Below are 25,000 nucleotides of genomic sequence, written 5' to 3'. Positions count from 1 at the left end.
ATTTTTCTTCTCCAGTAAATTAATCTTGATTTAAGAATGTTTAGATATTTGTGCTGGAAAACGAGACAGAAACACTGAGGAAGTTTTATGTAGTGCACAAAGATTTAAATGAAAGACACATACAGTAACTTTTGATATTTTATTTATCTTTAATCATTGTGTTTTTCTGTCTCAATGATGAAGCCAGAAGCGGTTAAGTGTGTTGGGGTTTTGTCACACCAGCGGGTTATTAAAGTGCTTCGTCAGAGCTGTCCGTCACAACACCACATCAGCAAACCTGTTCGGACTGTTATTATCTTACTGCTAATTTAGCAGAACTGTCAATGCAAAGTATTCTTGCGTGTCCATCTGAAGAGTAAAACATCGAGTTATTCATTGGTACGCTCATTCACGCATCATCGGTTGTGGAGCAGATCCGGTGTGTGTGTGTGTGTGTGTGTGTGTGTGTGTGTGTGTGTGTGTATAAGGCGAGTCTGGATGAATCTCAAGCGCTCGCTGCTTGTGGGAGACGCTGCTATTTATAGAGTCTTTCTCATATCGCCCAGATTCTGCTGAAAGATTCTCGCCTGTTTGCTGTCGTCGTCTGATCAGGTCTGGAGGAAATCAGTATCGTTCTCCTGATGTCACACACACACACACACACACACACACACACACACACACACACACACACACGGGTTACGGCTGCTGATGCTGGACTCGTAGGGGATTTGCTTAATTAATTTACGTCCATCTGATGCTGAATTTGTGCCTGATGATGTTGATGAATCTTCGTCATGTCACTCATATGAAGTTCATTGATTTATATGAATCTTCATATCCAACCAAAGCACGTAATATTATAGTGTTTTAAGGTGCAGTGGTCGATCAATACGGGTTTATCAATGACTGACGTCAATACTGATATCGAGAGATATAATTAAGATTTATTAGTGTTTGTAAAAGTCTCTTCTAAACACGCCAAACACATGCCTTCAGCAGTCCTGTCCGCCCTGAACACGCCAAACACACGCCAAACACACGCCTTGAGCAGTCCTGTCCGCCCTGAACACGCCAAACACGCCAAACACACGCCAAACACATGCCAAACACACGCCTTCAGCAGTCCTGTCCGCCCTGAACACGCCAAACACACGCCTTCAGCAGTCCTGTCCGCCCTGAACACGCCAAACACACGCCTTCAGCAGTCCTGTCCGCCCTGAACAGGCCAAACACACGCCTTCAGCAGTCCTGTCCGCCCTGAACACGCCAAACACACACCTTCAGCAGTCCTGTCCGCCCTGAACACGCGAAACACATGCCAAACACACGCCTTCAGCAGTCCTGTCCGCCCTGAACACGCCAAACACATGCCAAACACACGCCTTCAGCAGTCCTGTCCGCCCTGAACACGCGAAACACATGCCAAACACACGCCTTCAGCAGTCCTGTCCGCCCTGAACACGCCAAACACACGCCTTCAGCAGTCCTGTCCGCCCTGAACACGCCAAACACACACCTTCAGCAGTCCTGTCCGCCCTGAACACGCCAAACACACACCTTCAGCAGTCCTGTCCGCCCTGAACACGCCAAACACACACCTTCAGCAGTTCTGTCCGCCCTGAACACGCCAAACACACACCTTCAGCAGTCCTGTCCGCCCTGAACACGCCAAACACACACCTTCAGCAGTCCTGTCCGCCCTGAACACGCGAAACACATGCCAAACACACGCCTTCAGCAGTCCTGTCCGCCCTGAACACGCCAAACACATGCCAAACACACGCCTTCAGCAGTCCTGTCCGCCCTGAACACGCCAAACACACGCCTTCAGCAGTTCTGTCCACCCTGAACACGCCAAACACACGCCTTCAGCAGTCCTGTCCGCCCTGAACACGCCAAACACACGCCTTCAGCAGTCCTGTCCGCCCTGAACACGCCAAACACACGCCTTCAGCAGTCCTGTCCGCCCTGAACGCGCCCTGAACACGCCAAACACACGCCTTCAGCAGTCCTGTCCGCCCTGAACACGCCAAACACACGCCTTCAGCAGTCCTGTCCGCCCTGAACGCGCCCTGAACACGCCAAACACACGCCTTCAGCAGTCCTGTCCGCCCTGAACACGCCAAACACACGCCTTCAGCAGTCCTGTCCGCTTAAATGCTCAGATTGTTGGTGTGTGTGAAGGATGGTGTGTTTGTGTGAGAGACAGTGGTGGATCTGACTGGTTTCAGCTCTGGACGGCTTCCAGTCGGAGCCGCAGGGGTTTCAGCTCAACACGGTTCCAGCATTTGTTCTGCAGGATCAAAGACTTTAAAGTTAAACAGAGTTAACGCCTCCAACACACTCACAGTTCACACGTGAGACTCACGCTAGAGAAATAAAGAGGACTTGACTTGTTTCATGTAGGTTTCCTGAAGTCTGAATCAAATCAAATGCAAATGTAGTCTCTGTCGAGTTCATGTGAAGTAACACACTGCAAAAAAACATGTTTTTACTTATCCATCTTGATTCAAGAATGTTTAGATATTTGGACTGAAAAATGTGGACTTGGACTGGAAAATACTGAGTAAGAAAAGCATTTTTTGCAGTGCAGTTAAAGGCCCTATTTGAATGGTCTAAGCTCATGGTCTAAAGCGCACGGTGCAAGTTCACTTAAGGCGTGCAAATCCACTTTTGCTAGTTTAACGACGGGAAAAATGGTCGGCGCTTCCGGCGCATGGTCTAAAACAGTCGTCCCTATTCTCTTAATGAGTAATGGGTGTGTTTTGTCTCTATTCTCTTAATGAGTAATGGGTGTGTTTTGTCTCTATTCTCTTAATGAGTAATGGGTGTGTTTTGTCTCTATTCTCTTAATGAGTAATGGGTGTGTTTTGGGCGTAATGTGCAATAAACCAATCAGAGTCTCGTCCCCCATTCCTTTTAAAAGCCAGTTGCGCTCACGCCATGGCGGATTCGCTATTTACATGGAATTTGCAAGAGGAACAACTGAACGCTTCTCTAGCGAGGAAACAGATCTGCTCGTGCGCGAGGTTAAAGCTGTGTGTGTGTGTGTGTGTGTGTGTGTGTGAGGTTAAAGCGAGACCATCTATGGGACAAGCCGGATTCCACCATATCTTTATGTACTCAATATTAATCTTTTACATTATAATCTTAATATTTGGCATGTTTGTGTGCTGCTGCACGTCCCTGTGTGTGTGTAATAAGTAGAGTGTGTGTGTGTGTAATAAGCAGAGTGTGTGTGTGTAATAAGCAGAGTGTGTGCGTGTAATAAGCAGACTGTGTGTGTAATAAGCAGAGTGTGTGTGTGTAATAAGCAGAGTGTGTGTGTGTGTGTGTAATAAGCAGAGTGTGTGTGTAATAAGCAGTGTGTGTGTGTGTGTAATAAGCAGAGTGTGTGTGTAATAAGCAGAGTGTGTGTGTAATAAGCAGTGTGTGTGTGTGTAATAAGCAGAGTGTGTGTGTGTAATAAGCAGAGTGTGTGCGTGTAATAAGCAGACTGTGTGTGTAATAAGCAGAGTGTGTGTGTGTAATAAGCAGAGTGTGTGTGTGTGTGTGTAATAAGCAGAGTGTGTGTGTAATAAGCAGAGTGTGTGCGTGTAATAAGCAGACTGTGTGTGTAATAAGCAGCGTGTGTGTGTGTAATAAGCAGAGTGTGTGTGTGTGTGTGTGTGTAATAAGCAGAGTGTGTGTGTAATAAGCAGTGTGTGTGTGTGTAATAAGCAGAGTGTGTGTGTGTGTGTAATAAGCAGAGTGTGTGTGTAATAAGCAGCGTGTGTGTGTGTAATAAGCAGAGTGTGTGTGTAATAAGCAGCGTGTGTGTGTGTAATAAGCAGAGTGTGTGTGTGTGTAATAAGCAGAGTGTGTGTGTAATAAGTAGCGTGTGTGTGTGTAATAAGCAGAGTGTACGTGTTGTGGCCTACAGACTCATATTACTAACACACTCTTTAAATATAAATAATAATACTGCGCCATTGACTTTAGATCAGGTTTCAGTCGGTCAATGTCTCAGTCTATTTCAGTTCCTCAAAATAGCAATAATGCACCTGAACACACCAGTGTTGTGTGTAACTCATAACTTAAGTTACGTAAAGTTAGTAAAGTAACGCATTACTCATATCCGAGTTACTTTTTCAAATAAGTAACGCAAGTTACTTTTTTTCCCATTTATTGACTGACAGCTCTCCTGTCCCAATGCTGAGAGAAATTGAAGTGCAGAGGCGTTGTGTGTGTGTGTGTGTGTGAACATGATGGTTAGCTAGCTAGACTGAATGTGAGCGTGCATTTACATTAGTACTTGCACAAAAAACAGATTCAGGATTCCTCAATATGAATAAAATCAATGAATACTATGCAAACCTCCAATAATTAAATATGTTAAATAAAACAAATATTTTATGCATTTAATCTCACTTCATTGACCAATGTAGTTGCTGCTGATCTTCGATGATTCAATTCAACCATAAGCAAAAATGACTTTAAAGTATTCTTTTATTTTTTTTTTATTTTTTTTTTTGGTGAAGTAAGTGTTAAACTTCCTCCTTCTGCATCCTATTCTTCCATTATCCAGAACAGCAGCTGAAAGGTGTGTTTGACCGGCGCCCTCTACTGTACAGGAGTGAATCTGCATTTCCTTCTGCCTGAGGCTTATTATTTCACTTTTGGTGTGAAAGAGTCTTTACATTTGCCCCAAAATCTAACTTTTTTGTTATAAAAAAACAACAACAAGGCCAGTCCAGATGGGAAAAAGTAACGCAAAAGTAACGTAACGCATTACTTTTTAAAAAAGTAACTAAGTAACGCAATTAGTTACTTTTTAAGGGAGTAACCCAATTTTGGAATGCATTACTTTTTAAAGTAATTTTCCCCAACACACACCTGGTCCTCAGACCAGCAGCCCATGGACACAGAGGCAGGCGCAAATGCATTTGCTATTTAAACAACGTAGCGCAAGACGTGAAAATGAAAACTGCATCGGGCTGAAACTAGCCAAACACACCTGTGGCGCGCCTGCTGTGTGACAGGGCCCCGTGTGGAGGTAAAGCGTGTTTCCACGAGAGCATCGAGGTGTTGGCGTGTTGTTGTGTACGATAAGTCATCGTGGCACTAGTGAGAGATTTGTGTTGGACTCCGGGAACGCGTGCGCTGATGCTAATGCTGATGTTCACTTAGTGTCAGTGAAGAGAAGCAGCAGACGGGGGTCGAAGCTCAAGCTTGTTTGTAGAGTGAACTCCAGTGTTTCAGCTGTTAAGCATTAGTGTCATTTTCATACACATCTGCACTGGCGCGAGCTTCATTTAACATCGACGAGCCACACAATCTGCCGTCGCCTCCGTAAGCGGCTTGTGTCCGAGAGCGCGTCGTTCGCCCATCTGTGACCCTCGACTCTCTCTCTGCAGATGTGCTGACCCTCGACAGCTGGAGGAGGCTCGAGACTGAGAGATTAGCACTAACACTACTAACCCTGTGCTCTCAGTCCACTGAACTCGTGTGAACAGGGTTGAGTCAGGGCTACTCATGCGTTCAGAGCTGGTTTACTCTACTAGAGATTACAACATAGGCACTTCCTTTCTCTCAGTGTTATCAACTAACGGTAATATAACGTTCCTTCAGTCATCTGGTTTGTCGTAGATTTTTCCCTAACCCTAACTATCTGGGTTGTCTCCAATTGACATTCCCTATATAGCTACTTAACTAACTTGCTTCCCTAACTAGCTTTCTTCCTGCGCAGGAATAATCGACAAACAGACCTTAGAAAATGCCCTTTAAATGCTTTAATCACGGCCGGAGGATCTCTCGAGCAGTTCTCAGAGAATCTCCCCCAAGAAGAAGCAAGGCTGGAGGATCTCTGACAGATTCCATTGAGAATCCCAACAGCTAACACGAATACAACAGTTTTTATAGAATAAGGTGGTATGGCAAAAATGTCATTCTGCATTACATAATTCCCCCACAATTTGACTGGTTTTCATAGACAAACCCTTCTGTTACCAGGTAAAGCAAACTTTGTTTTAATGATTACTTCATTGTTAATCACAAGGTTCAAATTTAGTCATCTGTCTAGTTTCAATTCCCAAATGTGTTATTTATACACTCACACAACCAAAGTCAAAGGGGTATGGCAGCACAACATACAACATCCAAAAACACAGGACTGAACGTTTTGGTACATTGTGTTTCAAAGTGTTATCATGTTAGGTCAGAAAAGAGAAGTAACGTTAGATGTTAGAGACATGGTTAGTTTAATATACAATTTACTATTTTATCTATTAAAAATCCACCACAGGTTTTTAATAATGTTCTCTAAACGTTAGAATTACATTTATTATTTATACATTGATCTTGGAATGTTTTTCTGAAATGTTTCAGTTTGATGTTCGTCTGACGTTTTTTAAGTGGAACTTCTTGTTTCAAGTCGAGTCTCCTTTATTTATACAGCGCTTTTTACAACACAGAGTGTGTTTCAGAGCAGCTTTACAGAGATAACAGGAAAATAACGCAGTAAAATGTTTGTTTGTAGAAGGAAATAGCGTCACAGTCCAGCTTGGATGTCAATTACATCAATCATTTTTTCATTGGAACGCTTTAGTTTATGGTCCAATTCTCACTGTGAACTAGTTGCTTATTATCATGCACATTACTATGATATTGGCTGTTTATTAACACTTATGAAGCACATATTAATGCCTTATTCTGCATGACCATATTCTACATCCCTTAATCACCCAATACCTCAACTTAACAACTACTTTACTAACTGTTAATAGGCAGTAAATTAGGGGTTTATTGAGGCAATAGTCATAAATATTGTTGTGTAATATGCATAAGAACACAATTACCCTGCCTAATTGTTTGACATATTTAGCTAATATATTATGTCTTATATTTTATTATTTTGTTTATATCCTGGAAAAGCCTCATATGGTCCATGATGTAACTGTTACATAGGAATTTTATGTATAATACAGTGAATTGAACATTTCTATGATGTCTTATTCAGCCAGTAGGGCTGTAAGCGTTTCACAAGCTATACGAGTGTGCAGAAGTGGCTCACTGGAGTTCAATTAAAGAGATAAGGAAGAGAACACTCTAATTGATGCTTAAAGTAGAGAATAAACAGGTATTTTAGTGTGCAGCTTTATTAGGATGCAGGAAGGATGTTTCGGTGCGTGGAGAGAGTGAATGAGGAGGAGAACTCATGAGACAGCACCTTTTTTAAAGGGGGCGTGTCCAGACTGGATGAGGTCACTGATTTATCCTTAAATATTCGTGACATCAGATGTTGTTTCTTGACCTCCTGAAGAGCTTCTCCAGAACTATCGCTGATACTGCCTTGTTTGAGCAACTTTTTGATATTTGTTCTCCAACCTATATAGAGTATTTGTAGAATAATTCTAGAGAAACTAATTATCAATAAATTGACTTCTATTTTTATAACACAGTCTGTCTCCCGGGGCACTGGTTTATAAACGCTGAGCCGGAACAGATCACGGAGAAGTCTTACGTCCGATTGTAAGTATTTTAAAGTGCTTATTAATGTGGGTCAGATTCGACTTACCGAACATGAGAATAATAAAAAATAAGGTAAATATGTCAAGTTACGCTCCATAAAACTATATATATATATATATATATATATATATATATATATATATTTGTGTATACTTTCACTATTCCTTAATCCCTTCCCAGATCTAGTTGTTATTATTCTGAACAAGAAATAATATCAAAAGAGGAAACAAAACTAGACAGCTGTTGGAATATATTTAACCTCATGACTTGAGGAACAAGCTGAAGTATCAAGGAATACAAATTTGATTTTACCTAGTAACAGAGAATTATAACTATGAAGAACCAATCATATTAGAGAAAATTATGTAATGAATCATGTCATCTTTGTCAAGTTGTCATAATTAGTTCAGCTCTGCCCAAACTTGAAAACGGCTCGCTCAACACATGAAGGATGCAAAGGGACAACTCAGTTCCTTTTTCATGTTTTATTTTTCTTACAGATGGTTTTGATGCCATTGGTTGAATATGTTGAAACAGTTGAATTGTTGAATAGAGGAAAAAAGGAAAAGCTTTAAAGGAAAAGCTGCCGTTGTACTCATGTTTTGTGTGTTCTGTTCTTTGACGCAACACATGCACTTATTCTATATAAACTGTTGAGATCTTTATGTTGTGGGGATTCTCTGTGAAACTGGTCTGAGATCCTCTCGTTTCTGTCTGCGCAAACTAGAGACCTTATTCATTATGAGTCAGTGTTCATAACACCTTATTCGTTACGAGTCAGTGTTCATAAGACCTTATTCGTTACGAGTCAGTGTTCATAAGACCTTATTCGTTACGAGTCAGTGTTCATAAGACCTTATTCGTTACGAATCAGTGTTCATAAGACCTTATTCGTTACGAATCAGTGTTCATAAGACCTTATTCGTTACGAGTCAGTGTTCATAACACCTTATTCGTTACGAATCAGTGTTCATAAGACCTTATTCGTTACGAATCAGTGTTCATAAGACCTTATTCGTTACGAATCAGTGTTCATAAGACCTTATTCGTTACGAGTCAGTGTTCATAAGACCTTATTCGTTACGAATCAGTGTTCATAAGACCTTATTCGTTACGAATCAGTGTTCATAAGACCTTATTCGTTACCAGTCAGTGTTCATAAGACCTTATTCGTTACGAGTGTTCATAAGACCTTATTCGTTACGAGTCAGTGTTCATAAGACCTTATTCGTTACGAGTCAGTGTTCATAACACCTTATTCGTTACGAGTCAGTGTTCATAAGACCTTATTCGTTACGAGTCAGTGTTTATTAGACCTTATTCGTTACGAGTCAGTGTTCATAAGACCTTATTCGTTACGAGTCAGTGTTCATAAGACCTTATTCGTTACGAGTCAGTGTTCATAAGACCTTTTTCGTTACGAGTGTTCATAAGACCTTATTCGTTATGAGTCAGAGTTCATAAGACCTTATTCGTTACGAGTGTTCATAACACCTTATTCGTTACGAGTGTTCATAAGACCTTATTCGTTACGAGTGTTCATAAGACCTTATTCGTTACGAGTGTTCATAAGACCTTATTCGTTACGAGTCAGTGTTCATAAGACCTTATTCGTTACGAGTGTTCATAAGACCTTATTCGTTACGAGTCAGTGTTCATAAGACCTTATTCGTTACGAGTCAGTGTTCATAAGACCTTACTCGTTACGAGTCAGTGTTCATAAGACCTTTTTCGTTACGAGTCCGTGTTCATAAGACCTTATTCGTTACGAGTGTTCATAAGACCTTATTCGTTACGAGTCAGAGTTCATAAGACCTTATTCGTTACGAGTCAGTGTTCATAAGACCTTATTCGTTACGAGTCAGTGTTCATAAGACCTTATTCGTTACGAGTCAGTGTTCATAAGACCTTATTCGTTACGAATCAGTGTTCATAAGACCTTATTCGTTACGAATCAGTGTTCATAAGACCTTATTCGTTATGAGTCAGTGTTCATAACACCTTATTCGTTACGAATCAGTGTTCATAAGACCTTATTCGTTACGAATCAGTGTTCATAAGACCTTATTCGTTACGAATCAGTGTTCATAAGACCTTATTCGTTACGAGTCAGTGTTCATAAGACCTTATTCGTTACGAATCAGTGTTCATAAGACCTTATTCGTTACGAATCAGTGTTCATAAGACCTTATTCGTTACGAGTCAGTGTTCATAAGACCTTATTCGTTACGAGTGTTCATAAGACCTTATTCGTTACGAGTCAGTGTTCATAAGACCTTATTCGTTACGAGTCAGTGTTCATAACACCTTATTCGTTACGAGTCAGTGTTCATAAGACCTTATTCGTTACGAGTCAGTGTTTATTAGACCTTATTCGTTACGAGTCAGTGTTCATAAGACCTTATTCGTTACGAGTCAGTGTTCATAAGACCTTATTCGTTACGAGTGTTCATAAGACCTTATTCGTTATGAGTCAGAGTTCATAAGACCTTATTCGTTACGAGTGTTCATAACACCTTATTCGTTACGAGTGTTCATAAGACCTTATTCGTTACGAGTGTTCATAAGACCTTATTCGTTACGAGTGTTCATAAGACCTTATTCGTTACGAGTCAGTGTTCATAAGACCTTATTCGTTACGAGTGTTCATAAGACCTTATTCGTTACGAGTCAGTGTTCATAAGACCTTATTCGTTACGAGTCAGTGTTCATAAGACCTTACTCGTTACGAGTCAGTGTTCATAAGACCTTTTTCGTTACGAGTCCGTGTTCATAAGACCTTATTCGTTACGAGTGTTCATAAGACCTTATTCGTTACGAGTGTTCATAAGACCTTATTCGTTACGAGTGTTCATAAGACCTTATTCGTTACGAGTCAGTGTTCATAAGACCTTATTCGTTACGAGTGTTCATAAGACCTTATTCGTTACGAGTCAGTGTTCATAAGACCTTATTCGTTACGAGTCAGTGTTCATAAGACCTTATTCGTTACGAGTCAGTGTTCATAAGACCTTTTTCGTTACGAGTCAGTGTTCATAAGACCTTATTCGTTACGAGTCAGTGTTCATAACACCTTATTCGTTACGAGTCAGTGTTCATAAGACCATATTCGTTACGAGTCAGTGTTCGTTATGAGTCAGGGTTTATAAGTCAAGTCAAGTCAAGTCAAGTTTATTTGTATAGCGCTTTTCACAATACAGATTGTATCAAAGCAGCTTCACAGTATTAAATTAAAATAATACAACAAAGTTTGTTTCAAGAGGAATTTATTGATTGATAAAATTAAATTAAATATCCCCAAAATATCCCCAACTGAGCAAGCCAAAGGCAACAGTGGCAAGGAACCGAAAAACTTCATCAAGTGACCTAATGGTGTCCTAAAACTCCATCAGGTGACCTAATGGAGAAAAAAAAACCTTGGGAGAACCCAGGCTCAGTCGGGGGCCAGTTCTCCTCTGGCATTTATGAGCTAGAGGCCGGATTGTAGTTTGAACTGTAGGATTATATGAATGCCTGGCTGAAGAGATGCGACTTTAATCTAGTTTTAAACTGGGAGAGCGAGTCTGAGCAACGAACAGTATCAGGAAGACTATTCCAGAGTTTTGGAGCCAAATGTGAGAATGCTCTCCCTCCTTTGGTGGTTCTGGATATCCTAGGTATGACCAAAAGCCTTGAATTTAGTGATCTTAAAGAGCGCGATGGATTATAGGGTGATAAAAGATCCGTTAAATAGACTGGAGCTAAGCCGTTTAGGGCTTTATAAGTCAGTAGCAATACCTTATAATTAATACGGAACTTTATAGGTAACCAATGCAGTGATGATAAAATCGGTGTTATATGATCATATTTTCTTGATCTCGTAAGAACTCTAGCGGCGGCATTTTGGAATAACTGTAGCTTGTTTATTGAGGATGCAGGACAACCAGCTAATAAAGCATTACAGTAATCCAGTCTCGAGGTCATGAATGCATGAACTAACTTTTCTGCATCAGAAACTGATAGCATATTACGTAGCTTAGCAATGTTTCTAAGGTGGAAAAATGCTGTTTTTGTAACATATGAAATATGATTTTCAAAAGACAGGTTGCAATCGAGTATAACACCCAGGTCTTTTACTGTAGAGGATAAAGTAACAGGACATCCTATGATGTTAAAGTTGTATTGTGCGAGGTTTTGTGGGCGGTTTTTTGAACCGATAAGTATTACCTCTGTCTTGTCTGGATTTAATAAAAGAAAATTACGGGTCATCCAATCTTTTATATCTTTAACACACTCTGTCAATTTGGAAAATTTTGCGTTTTCATCCGGCCGTGATGAAATATATATTTGAGTGTCATCAGCATAACAATGGAAACTAATTCCATGTTTCCTTATAATATTTCCAAGTGGCATCATATATATTGAAAATAACAGAGGGCCTAATACAGATCCCTGCGGCACTCCATAGTTTACTGGAGTTATGATCGATTTTTCTCCATTTAAATAGACAAAATGGTAGCGGTCAGATAGGTATGATTTGAACCAGCTTAGTGCTTGTCCTTGAACACCAGTATAATTTTGTAGTCGATCTAAGAGTAATGTATGATCTATAGTATCGAACGCAGCACTAAGATCAAGTAAAACTAGTATTGAGATACAGCCTTGGTCAGAAGCTAAAAGTAAATCATTTGTGATTTTAACGAGCGCAGTTTCAGTGCTATGATGCGGTCTGAATCCAGACTGAAACTTTTCATAGATCTCATTTTGTTGCAAGAAAGAGCCCAGTTGAGCGGACACCACTTTTTCTAATATTTTAGACATAAATGGAAGATTTGAAATGGGTCTATAATTTGCTAGATTATTATGATCTAATTGTGGTTTCTTAATGAGAGGTTTTATAACTGCCAGTTTAAATGTTCTTGGAACATGACCTAAAGATAAAGACGAGTTAATAATATTGAGGAGAGGCTCTTCCACTACAGGTAACACTTCTTTCAGTAGTTTAGTTGGTATAGGATCTAATAAACATGTTGTTGTTTTAGATGAAGTGATAAGTTTATTTAACTCTTTTTGTTCTATAGTTGTAAAGCACTGTAATTGTTCTTTCGGGGTGATAATTGAAGCTGAATTATAAGGCGCGATTGAAGATTGAACGTTTACAATTGTGGTTCTGATGCTTTCTATTTTCTCAGTGAAGAAGTTCATGAAACATTACTACTGAACTGTAACGGGATATTTTGTTCGGGTGACGTCTGTTTATTTGTTAGTCTAGCCACGGTGTTAAATAAAAACCTTGGATTGTTTTGGTTGTTTTCTATTAGTTTGCGGAGGTGCTCAGCCCTGGCCGCTTTTAGGGCCTTTTTATAACGTGACATACTGTCTTTCCAAGCGATTCTAAAGACCTCTAAATTAGTTTGTTTCCATTTACGCTCTAAAATACGCGTTTCTCTCTTTAAAACATGCGTAGTATTGTTAAACATGCGTAGTATATTGTTAAGACCTTATTCGTTACGAGTCAGTGTTCATAAGACCTTATTCGTTACGAGTCTGTGTTCATAAGACCTTATTCGTTACGAGTGAGAGTGTTCATAAGACCTTATTCGTTACGAGTGTTCATAAGACCTTATTCGTTACGAGTCAGAGTTCATAAGACCTTATTCGTTACGAGTGTTCATAAGACCTTATTCGTTACGGGTCCGTGTTCATAAGACCTTATTCGTTACGAGTCAGTGTTCATAAGACCTTATTCGTTACGAGTGTTCATAAGACCTTATTCGTTATGAGTGAGTGTTTATAAGACCTTATTTGTTACGAGTCAGTGTTCATAAGACCTTATTCGTTACGAGTCAGTGTTCATAAGACCTTATTCGTTATGAGTGTTCATAAGACCTTATTCGTTACGAGTGAGTGTTTATAAGACCTTTTTCGTTACGAGTCAGTGTTCATAAGACCTTATTCGTTACGAGTGTTCATAAGACCTTATTCGTTTACGAGTCAGTGTTCATAAGACCTTATTCGTTACGAGTCAGTGTTCATAAGACCTTATTCGTTTACGGGTCAGTGTTCATAAGACCTTATTCGTTACGAGTGTTCATAAGACCTTATTCGTTTACGAGTCAGTGTTCATAAGACCTTATTCGTTACGAGTCAGTGTTCATAAGACCTTATTCGTTACAAGTGTTCATAAGACCTTATTCGTTACGAGTCAGTGTTCATAAGACCTTATTCGTTACGGGTCAGTGTTCATAAGACCTTATTCGTTACGAGTCAGTGTTCATAAGACTTTATTCGTTACGAGTCAGAGTTCATAAGACCTTATTCGTTACGAGTGTTCATAACACCTTATTCGTAACGAGTGTTCATAAGACCTTATTCGTTACGAGTGTTCATAAGACCTTATTCGTTACGAGTCAGTGTTCATAAGACTTTATTCGTTACGAGTGAGTGTTCATAAGACCTTATTCGTTACGAGTCAGTGTTCATAAGACCTTATTCGTTACGAGTCAGTGTTCATAAGACTTTATTCGTTACGAGTCAGTGTTCATAAGACCTTATTCGTTACGAGTCAGTGTTCATAAGACCTTATTCGTTACGAGTGAGTGTTCATAAGACCTTATTCGTTACGAGTGAGTGTTCATAAGACCTTATTCGTTACGAGTCAGTGTTCATAAGACCTTATTCGTTACGAGTGTTCATAAGACCTTATTCGTTTACGAGTCGTTTACGTGTGACGTGAACACCCGTAGTGTTCATAATATGTTCATAATCTGTAAATGTTTATTCAGACTAAACCCAACTGTGACCCCTTTTTTTTACTTTTTATACTATTTTTTTTTATTTTATTTTTTTATATATTTTATTCTTAGAATTTGTATTACTATGTTTCTTGTTGTATTTGTATTTGTATATGTGCACTGGAAGCTTCAGTACCAAGAAAAATTCCTTGTGGGTGCAAGCACACTTGGCAATAAAGCTCTTTCTGATTCTGATTCTGATTCTGATAAGACCTTATTCGTTACGAGTCAGAGTTCATAAGACCTTATTCGTTACGAGTCAGTGTTCATAAGACCTTATTCGTTACGAGTCAGTGTTCATAAGACCTTATTCGTTTCGAGTGAGTGTTCATAAGACCTTATTCGTTACGAGTCAGTGTTCATAAGACCTTATTCGTTACGAGTCAGTGTTCATAAGACCTTATTCGTTACGAGTGTTCATAAGGATGAGACGCCGATCAGGAGACTCACAGGTTATCTTGAATCAGGTGCTTTGGGGAATTTCTTCCTCAAATGCTTGAAACTTTGTATTACCAGCTTTTCTCATGTTTATTGCCTCTTTAAGATGAAGCGCTTGTTGAATTCCTTATTTGTAAGTTGCTTTGCATAAAGCATAATAATGTAGCATATAATAAATGAATAAATGTAGCATATAATTTTTTTGCATTACAATAATGAGAATTTGATTAAATGTGTTTCATTTGAAGAAGAAAATGATGTCAGTACAGAACAGACTTTTTTTTTTTTTTTTGATCTTGCATGCATTAGTATTTTACATCAGTTCATGTTTGACCTCCACTCAGGGTCACATGACCGCTGGCCACCAATCCTGGCTTCAGGCTGTTTTGGATGGTTGCCATAGAAACCATATTCCCAGTGGCCACTGGTCTAATCTGTGGACTCAACAATCACGACCAACAGTGGTGAAGATACTGAGAGAGAGAGAGAGAGTGTGTGTGTGTGTGTGTGTGTGTGTGTGAGTGAGAGAGCTAGAGAGAGAGGTTGACTAGGCAACAGTAAGATAAGATACGCCTCGATGCACCACAGATAAATAACAGCTTCAGATATAGAGATATAGAGAGAAAGCTTCAGTTCTGCTGTTAATCTTCATGTCAATCATGTAATCGCTTGATGAAGCGGCTTTCCTTTCCTGGGTTAAAGGTGCTGTATGTAACACTTTTAAAGCATCAAAATACCATCATATGTTTGCAGATATTTAGGAAACATGAGTTCACACACTCGTCTCTCTGATAAACACTTCTACAGTTATTTTACAAATTATTTTACACGTTCCGTGTCGTCAGTCGGTTTTTGTTTTGGTCTGTGTGACTCCGCCCACTGCCAGCTCAGCCAATAGTGTTTCGACACCCCGGGATGCCAGTTGGCGGGAAACACAGCGTATCGTCATGGAAACGAGCAAACAAACTGGGTCAGAGATTGCAGATTCCACACAACCTGAAAAGCCTCGATATTCATCTAAAAATCTCTATGAATGAGAGCATATTAAAACGCGGATAAATCATCTTACTCCTCGGCTTTCGCTGTCCATTGCGCTCGTTCCTGTTGCGTATCTCAAACTGGCGACTCGTGAGCGTCGAGTCTGAGGAGGCGGGGAAACAACCATCTCTGATATTTAGAATTTGGACTGCAGTACCGATGACCACCACCAGATGACCATCACTAGACATTTAAAATATTGGATGTATTGAACGTTAGTGATCAGTGAACCAGATGAGACACATTCTGTGACGTGTGTGTCTGACAGCTCTCTCTCGTGGTAAAATCACTGTAACTCACGGCCTCTCGCGGCTCGCTGCTTTATTAGACAATAGTTCTTGTGTGTTATATAACATTTGTTCATTTTAATCTCCCATGTCGTGTCTGATTGTAGGAATACCGGATCAGAGCGCTGAGGATTATGAAAACCAGGACATGAAGCTCAAACACATCTAGAAAAAAGAGAAGCGAGTGCGGTGAGTATCTGTGTGTGTGTGTGTGTGTGTGTGTGTGTGTGTGCTGGATAATGACATCCCTTCATTCCCTCTTCTTCTGTCCGTGTCGTCTCCGGCGTGCGATCTGTGTCACGGGATCGACAGAAAACTCAAACTTCACTCCACCTTCGTTTCCTCGAGCGAAGGAAATACACTCGTTTTAGAAAGCGTGTTCGTTTCGCACCTTTGATGAGCGACTGCACAGATGCGTCTGACATCTGCATAAAATAATAATTAGCAAAAATAAATAATCGTTTCTGTGAGTAAAAAGCTCTCACCCTGTGTCGGAAAATCAGGTTTTCCCACTGGACTGCTCTACTTTATTTCTCAGTGTATGAGCGTTCTGTGTGAACCAGAACTGGCCAGACTAGTGTTTCCATCATGACTAGAATAAAATACATCTAGAACTTAATTTCAGAGAACCTCATCTCAAGTGAAACTTATTAAACCAGATAGCATATATTAGGCAGGAGACACACTGAGGAAAACTCATAGCATGTCTAGCCCAGAAACAGAAGTGAACTCTATGTCTGGTCGGAATAGAACATGAGTATGACTAAAACTATGAGTAAATGATATTAAAAGATGCAATAGACAAAAAGCATAAATGGATCAAAATACAAGAATAATGTTTGAAAGGATTAATCATAGAAATAACCATATAAGAATAATCATAATAATCACGGAGATTGGAAGTGTTCTGTTAACTCTGCTAAACTATAATCACTCAAACTAAATATACAAAAACTGAATAGAAATGTGTTCATTAATGAAACTAACTAAAGCTAAACTGAAATTTATAGGAAATTTTAAAATGATATTAAAATAAAAACAAATATAAAAATGCAGACCTGTAATGAGCTTGAGCTGCACATGAGCATCATCAGCGGCTGCTCTGAGATCAGTGTAGATCAGTGTAGATCAGTGTAGATCAGTATAGTGGCTGCTCTGAGATCAGTGTAGATCAGTGTAGATCAGTATAGCGGCTGCTCTGAGATCAGTGTAGATCAGTGTAGATCAGTATAGCGGCTGCTCTGAGATCAGTGTAGATCAGTGTAGATCAGTATAGCGGCTGCTCTGAGATCAGTGTAGATCAGTGTAGATCAGTATAGCGGCTGCTCTGAGATCAGTGTAGATCAGTGTAGATCAGTATAGCGGCTGCTCTGAGATCAGTGTAGATCAGTGTAGATCAGTATAGCAGCTGCTCTGAGATCAGTGTAGATCAGTGTAGATCAGTATAGTGCCTGCTCTGAGATCAGTGTAGATCAGTGTAGATCAGTATAGTGCCTGCTCTGAGATCAGTGTAGATCAGTATAGCAGCTGCTCTGAGATCAGTGTAGATCAGTGTAGATCAGTATAGCGGCTGCTCTGAGATCAGTGTAGATCAGTGTAGATCAGTGTAGATCAGTGTAGATCAGTGTAGATCAGTGTAGATCAGTATAGCAGCTGCTCTGAGATCAGTGTAGATCAGTATAGTGCCTGCTCTGAGATCAGTGTAGATCAGTGTAGATCAGTATAGCAGCTGCTCTGAGATCAGTGTAGATCAGTGTAGATCAGTATAGTGCCTGCTCTGAGATCAGTGTAGATCAGTGTAGATCAGTATAGTGCCTGCTCTGAGATCAGTGTAGATCAGTGTAGATCAGTATAGCGGCTGCTCAGAGATCAGTGTAGATCAGTATAGCGGCTGCTCTGAGATCAGTGTAGATCAGTATAGCGGCTGCTCAGAGATCAGTGTAGATCAGTATAGCGGCTGCTCTGAGATCAGTGTAGATCAGTATAGCGCCTGCTCTGAGATCAGTGTAGATCAGTGTAGATCAGTGTAGATCAGTATAGCGGCTGCTCTGAGATCAGTGTAGATCAGTATAGCGGCTGCTCTGAGATCAGTGTAGATCAGTATAGCGCTGCTCTGAGATCAGTGTAGATCAGTATAGCGGCTGCTCAGAGATCAGTGTAGATCAGTATAGCGCTGCTCTGAGATCAGTGTAGATCAGTATAGCGGCTGCTCAGAGATCAGTGTAGATCAGTGTAGATCAGTATAGTGCCTGCTCTGAGATCAGTGTAGATCAGTGTAGATCAGTGTAGATCAGTATAGCGGCTGCTCTGAGATCAGTGTAGATCAGTGTAGATCAGTATAGCGGCTGCTCTGAGATCAGTGTAGATCAGTGTAGATCAGTGTAGATCAGTATAGCGGCTGCTCTGAGATCAGTGTAGATCAGTATAGCGGCTGCTCTGAGATCAGTGTAGATCAGTGTAGATCAGTATAGCGGCTGCTCTGAGATCAGTGTAGATCAGTATAGCGCTGCTCTGAGATCAGTGTAGATCAGTGTAGCGCCTGCTCTGAGATCAGTGTAGATCAGTGTAGCGCCTGCTCTGAGATCAGTGTAGATCAGTGTAGATCAGTATAGCGGCTGCTCTGAGATCAGTGTAGATCAGTATAGCGCTGCTCTGAGATCAGTGTAGATCAGTGTAGCGCCTGCTCTGAGATCAGTGTAGATCAGTGTAGCGCCTGCTCTGAGATCAGTGTAGATCAGTGTAGATCAGTATAGCGGCTGCTCTGAGATCAGTGTAGATCAGTATAGCGGCTGCTCAGAGATCAGTGTAGATCAGTGTAGCGGCTGCTCTGAGATCAGTGTAGATCAGTATAGCGGCAGCTCAGAGATCAGTGTAGATCAGTATAGCGCTGCTCTGAGATCAGTGTAGATCAGTGTAGCGCCTGCTCTGAGATCAGTGTAGATCAGTATAGCGCCTGCTCAGAGATCAGTGTAGATCAGTATAGCGCTGCTCTGAGATCAGTGTAGATCAGTGTAGATCAGTATAGCGCCTGCTCTGAGATCAGTGTAGATCAGTATAGCGGCTGCTCTGAGATCAGTGTAGATCAGTGTAGATCAGTGTAGATCAGTATAGCGGCTGCTCTGAGATCAGTGTAGATCAGTATAGCGGCTGCTCTGAGATCAGTGTAGATCAGTGTAGATCAGTATAGCGGCTGCTCTGAGATCAGTGTAGATCAGTGTAGATCAGTATAGCGCTGCTCTGAGATCAGTGTAGATCAGTATAGCGGCTGCTCTGAGATCAGTGTAGATCAGTATAGCGCCTGCTCTGAGATCAGTGTATATCAATGTAGATCAGTGTAGATCAGTATAGCGCCTGCTCTGAGATCAGTGTAGATCAGTATAGCGGCTGCTCTGAGATCAGTGTAGATCAGTGTAGATCAGTATAGCGGCTGCTCTGAGATCAGTGTAGATCAGTATAGCGGCTGCTCTGAGATCAGTGTAGATCAGTGTAGATCAGTATAGCGGCTGCTCTGAGATCAGTGTAGATCAGTGTAGATCAGTATAGCGGCTGCTCTGAGATCAGTGTAGATCAGTATAGCGGCTGCTCAGAGATCAGTGTAGATCAGTGTAGCGGCTGCTCAGAGATCAGTGTAGATCAGTATAGCGGCTGCTCTGAGATCAGTGTAGATCAGTGTAGCGGCTGCTCAGAGATCAGTGTAGATCAGTATAGCGGCTGCTCTGAGATCAGTGTAGATCAGTATAGCGGCTGCTCAGAGATTAGTGTAGATCAGTGTAGCGGCTGCTCAGAGATCAGTGTAGATCAGTGTAGATCAGTATAGCGGCTGCTCTGAGATCAGTGTAGATCAGTATAGCGGCTGCTCAGAGATCAGTGTAGATCAGTATAGCGGCTGCTCAGAGATCAGTGTAGATCAGTGTAGCGGCTGCTCAGAGATCAGTGTAGATCAGTATAGCGGCTGCTCTGAGATCAGTGTAGATCAGTGTAGCGGCTGCTCAGAGATCAGTGTAGATCAGTATAGCGGCTGCTCTGAGATCAGTGTAGATCAGTATAGCGGCTGCTCAGAGATTAGTGTAGATCAGTGTAGCGGCTGCTCAGAGATCAGTGTAGATCAGTGTAGCGGCTGCTCTGAGATCAGTGTAGATCAGTATAGCGGCAGCTCAGAGATCAGTGTAGATCAGTGTAGCGGCTGCTCAGAGATCAGTGTAGATCAGTATAGCGGCTGCTCTGAGATCAGTGTAGATCAGTATAGCGGCTGCTCTGAGATCAGTGTAAATCAGTGTAGCGGCTGCTCTGAGATCAGTGTAGATCAGTATAGCGCTGCTCTGAGATCAGTGTAGATCAGTGTAGCGACTGCTCTGAGATCAGTGTAGATCAGTGTAGATCAGTGTAGATCAGTGTAGATCAGTATAGCGGCTGCTCTGAGATCAGTGTAGATCAGTATAGCGACTGCTCTGAGATCAGTGTAGATCAGTGTAGATCAGTATAGCGGCTGCTCTGAGATCAGTGTAGATCAGTATAGCGCCTGCTCTGAGATCAGTGTAGATCAGTATAGCGCCTGCTCTGAGATCAGTGTAGATCAGTATAGCGCCTGCTGTGAGATCAGTGTAGATCAGTATAGCGCCTGCTGTGAGATCAGTGTAGATCAGTGTAGATCAGTGTAGATCAGTATAGCGCCTGCTCTGAGATCAGTGTAGATCAGTATAGCGCTGCTCTGAGATCAGTGTAGATCAGTGTAGATCAGTATAGCGGCTGCTCTGAGATCAGTGTAGATCAGTATAGCGCCTGCTGTGAGATCAGTGTAGATCAGTATAGCGCCTGCTGTGAGATCAGTGTAGATCAGTGTAGATCAGTGTAGATCAGTATAGCGCCTGCTCTGAGATCAGTGTAGATCAGTATAGCGCTGCTCTGAGATCAGTGTAGATCAGTATAGCGGCTGCTCTGAGATCAGTGTAGATCAGTATAGTGCCTGCTCTGAGATTTGTGTAGATCAGTATAGCGCCTGCTCTGAGATCAGTGTAGATCAGTATAGCGGCTGCTCTGAGATCAGTGTAGCGCCTGCTCTGAGATCAGTATAGCGCCTGCTCTGAGATCAGTGTAGATCAGTATAGCGCTGCTCTGAGATCAGTGTAGATCAGTATAGCGGCTGCTCTGAGATCAGTGTAGATCAGTATAGCGGCTGCTCTGAGATCAGTGTAGATCAGTATAGCGGCTGCTCTGAGATCAGTATAGCGCCTGCTCTGAGATCAGTATAGCGCCTGCTCTGAGATCAGTGTAGATCAGTATAGCGCTGCTCTGAGATCAGTGTAGATCAGTATAGCGGCTGCTCTGAGATCAGTGTAGATCAGTATAGCGCTGCTCTGAGATCAGTGTAGATCAGTATAGCGGCTGCTCTGAGATCAGTGTAGATCAGTATAGCGCTGCTCTGAGATCAGTGTAGATCAGTATAGCGGCTGCTCTGAGATCAGTGTATATCAGTGTAGATCAGTATAGCGGCTGCTCTGAGATCAGTGTAGATCAGTATAGCGCTGCTCTGAGATCAGTGTAGATCAGTATAGCGGCTGCTCTGAGATCAGTGTAGATCAGTATAGCGGCTGCTCTGAGATCAGTGTAGATCAGTATAGCGGCTGCTCTGAGATCAGTGTAGATCAGTGTAGATCAGTATAGCGGCTGCTCTGAGATCAGTGTAGATCAGTGTAGATCAGTGTAGATCAGTGTAGATCAGTATAGCGCTGCTCTGAGATCAGTGTAGATCAGTATAGTGCCTGCTCTGAGATCAGTGTAGATCAGTGTAGATCAGTATAGCGGCTGCTCTGAGATCAGTGTAGATCAGTATAGCGGCTGCTCTGAGATCAGTGTAGATCAGTATAGCGCTGCTCTGAGATCAGTGTAGATCAGTATAGCGGCTGCTCTGAGATCAGTGTTTCCGAGGCGGTGTGGAAGTGGTTGATCTGTGTTTGAGGTCGCGACCCCTGGGGAATCACCGGACAGACGACATGCAGCAATCAGACGCTCAGCAGATCCAGAGCGAACGCTAGACTACAGGAGATTACTCTCTTACAGGAACACACTCATACACAGGGACTATAGGTCTGCTTTTTTATTAATATATAATTTTTTTTGTGCTTTTTTCAAATAACAACAAACATCAGAGGCAAAAAAACAACAACACAACAACAACAAAAAAGAAAAAGGGAGATACAATGTAAAACAGTTAGAAAGTCAACTTTATCAAATCAAGTCATGTGACACTATGGGCCCTATTTTAACGATCTGAAACGCAAGTGTCAAGCGCAAAGCGCAAGTAACTTTGTGGGCGGGTCTTGGGCGCTGTTGCTATTTTTGTGCTATTAAATGCCTCTTGCGCCCGACGCAAATCTAAAATGTGTTGGTCTGAAGAGCTTCATTATTCATAGGTGTGGTTTGGGCGTAACGTGAAATAAACCAATCAGAGCGACATCTCACATTCCCTTTAAGAGAAGGCGCGAAGCGGATTCCTATTATAACGGCGGATTTGCCAGGCGCGCGCCAGGAGCGGTTCACAGCCGAGGAGACCGACGTTCTCGTCAGGGACATTGGGGATGGAGAAACCCACCCAAATTAACTTCGGTTAAACAGGCGTATGATAATTTGGGTAAATGTGTAAGCTAGATTTATGCTTTTATAATAAATTGTCTGTCTATCTATCTATCTATCTATCTATCTATCGTAATAATGTATGATTTGCAAAAATGAAAACTGCTGCTTCTGGAGAGAATCAAAGTGCGCGTTGTGCACACGCTACATTGATTATGGCCAAGCATGCGCCCTTAAAATAGCATATGAATAACATGCGCAACGCGCCACTGACTTTAAACAATTTTTTCCTGGTTAGTGGCGCAATTGTTTTCTAAACCTGCAAAATAGCATGAAGGAACGTTTGCACCGGAACACGCCTCCTCTTTGCGCTGAACCGCCCCCGGGAGCGCAAGTGTATTTCCTAACTTACCGACGTGCGTCTGTGGAGGGAAAAGTCCGCTTTGCGCGGGTGCAAAATAGGAATGATACATGCGTCGGTGTACAAAGCCAATTGCGCTGGGTGCAAGATAGGGCCCTATATATATATATTTCAAAAAGGGTTTCCAGATTTGATCAAATAATTCAGTCCTGCCTCTCATTGAATACTTCTCTTCTATCCGGACAGACATCTCATACATCTTACACAACCCAGTGGCTCATCAGTGTCCGCTCGCTGTTCCAAAGCAACACTCCTTTAGCTATTATTAACAACATTTCAGTAAGCTTAATAGCTGGACTGTTTCAGAGGCTAGAGTTGGTCAAATTACCTAATAAACACACTTCTGGATCCATCGGAAAATCAATCCATGAATCTGTGATATACGATCACATCCTTGCACCCAAAACACCTTAACTTTAGGACACAACCAGTGTTCCTCCTTCTGTCCCACATCTGAAACACTGCTCTACATGTATGTAGTCTAGATGGAGTGAAACTGGTGTAGAACATTAAACTGAATTCATCTATACCTGGAATTCAAGGTTGAGCTGACGCCATCTTCACATTACTGAGCCCACAGATCAGCACACACGTCTCTGAAGCTCATCTATCCGCACACACACGTTCAGCCCGATCCGCACACACACACGTTCAGCCCGATCCGCACACACACTTTCAGCCCGATCCGCACACACACGTTCAGCCCTGGATGAGAATAATGGATTGTTCCGAGTAAATATTGAGCTCAGGCTGTGGGAGATCTGCAGTCCTGAAAGATTCCCTCGCTCTCAGAAGAATGCGGTCCGGTCTCCGATCTGCACTTAATGTGAAGGCCGGGAGTAAAACACACAATGCCTGGGACACACACGGGAAGCTTTTCAATAATGAATGGGCTCTCTCGTAAAAAATCCATATCTACATAAGTGTAGTGATGGTGTGAGGCTTGAGATGAGTGTCTTGTTGTACACAAGCACTTTACTCACGACTGTTTGAGTGTGTGTTTATTCTAGTCATCTTCATTTATATAGCGCTTTTACCAATGTAGATTGTTCCAAAGTGGCTTTACAGAGATACAAGGATAGTTTAAAGTAACAGAGATTGTTTTGGCTTTATAGCAGTTCTTGAATAAAGTTATTTTCCAGCTAAAGTTAATTTGATTGATTAACTTACGTCGCAACGATCATTAGTTATTAACTTAGCTAACACGACACCGTTTTAACAGGAAACTCTACACAGACTTTAAACGCGAAACCTGTGAGAACGCTGATGGCGTGCACATGCGTATTACGAGTTCAGGCTATTGGTATGCGCGTTTGAATATATGTGCGCAGGTTTGTAATTCCCTACAAACCAAGCCTTAAAAAACTACTTGTCTGGCTTTAACATTTTGATACAGAATTGTATCACTTCGGGGTAGATACGCGAACCGCATTTTCCCGACAACGCTTTATCTGTAGAGTGGTAAAGGGATCCTCCATAAGGAGAAACTAGTTGGCACTTTAGCACCCCGCTATGACATCGGGTCCAGGCGCAGGTCCTTCATCAGATCTGGATACGGCCTGGATCCGGCAGGCTGCGGTAAAACCTCGGGATAAACAAAGACACTCAAATTAGCGTAGATGCCATTCTTCTTATGATGTAACGAGTACATCAGGATTTATGGGAAGTGTTCCCGGTTCCGGCTGATTGTAATCAGAGTCCAGACCATAAAAGCATTTACTCAATATTAACCATCCACTGTAATGAGCTGCATCACAGCCGCATCACAACCGCATTACAACCGCATCACAGCCGCATCAAAACCGCATCACAACCGCATCAAAGCCGCATCACAGCCGCATCACAGCTGCATCCTAACCGCATCAAAAAACGGCTTCAAAACCACATCACAGCCGCATCACAGCCGCATCACAACCGCATCACAACTGCATCAAAACCACATCACAACCGCATCACATCCGCATCAAAAAACAGCTTCAAAA

At 41.7% G+C, this 25,000-nt stretch overlaps 1 protein-coding gene across 9 annotated transcripts in view; it reads left to right on the top strand.

Annotated features, from left to right (window-relative positions):
- Nucleotides 1-25,000, top strand: part of LOC309501027 (receptor-type tyrosine-protein phosphatase S-like) — a 122,874-nt gene that overhangs the window by 13,965 nt on the left and 83,909 nt on the right. For 8 of the 9 annotated variants that reach the window (XR_014206756.1, XM_082172934.1, XM_082172937.1 and 5 more), the window contains one exon: nt 16,135-16,216. The gene's annotated coding sequence lies outside the window, so the exon portion shown is untranslated. Of the gene's footprint in view, nt 1-6,745; nt 7,492-16,134; nt 16,217-25,000 lie in introns of those variants that run through there. The other variant, XM_082172936.1, reaches the window with a different exon arrangement.

The sequence above is a fragment of the Leuciscus leuciscus genome (genome assembly GCF_965113295.1).
Source record: "Leuciscus leuciscus genome assembly, chromosome: 6".
In the NCBI taxonomy this organism is placed as follows: Eukaryota; Metazoa; Chordata; class Actinopteri; order Cypriniformes; family Leuciscidae; genus Leuciscus; species Leuciscus leuciscus.
This window is presented reverse-complemented; position numbering and strand designations above follow the sequence as displayed.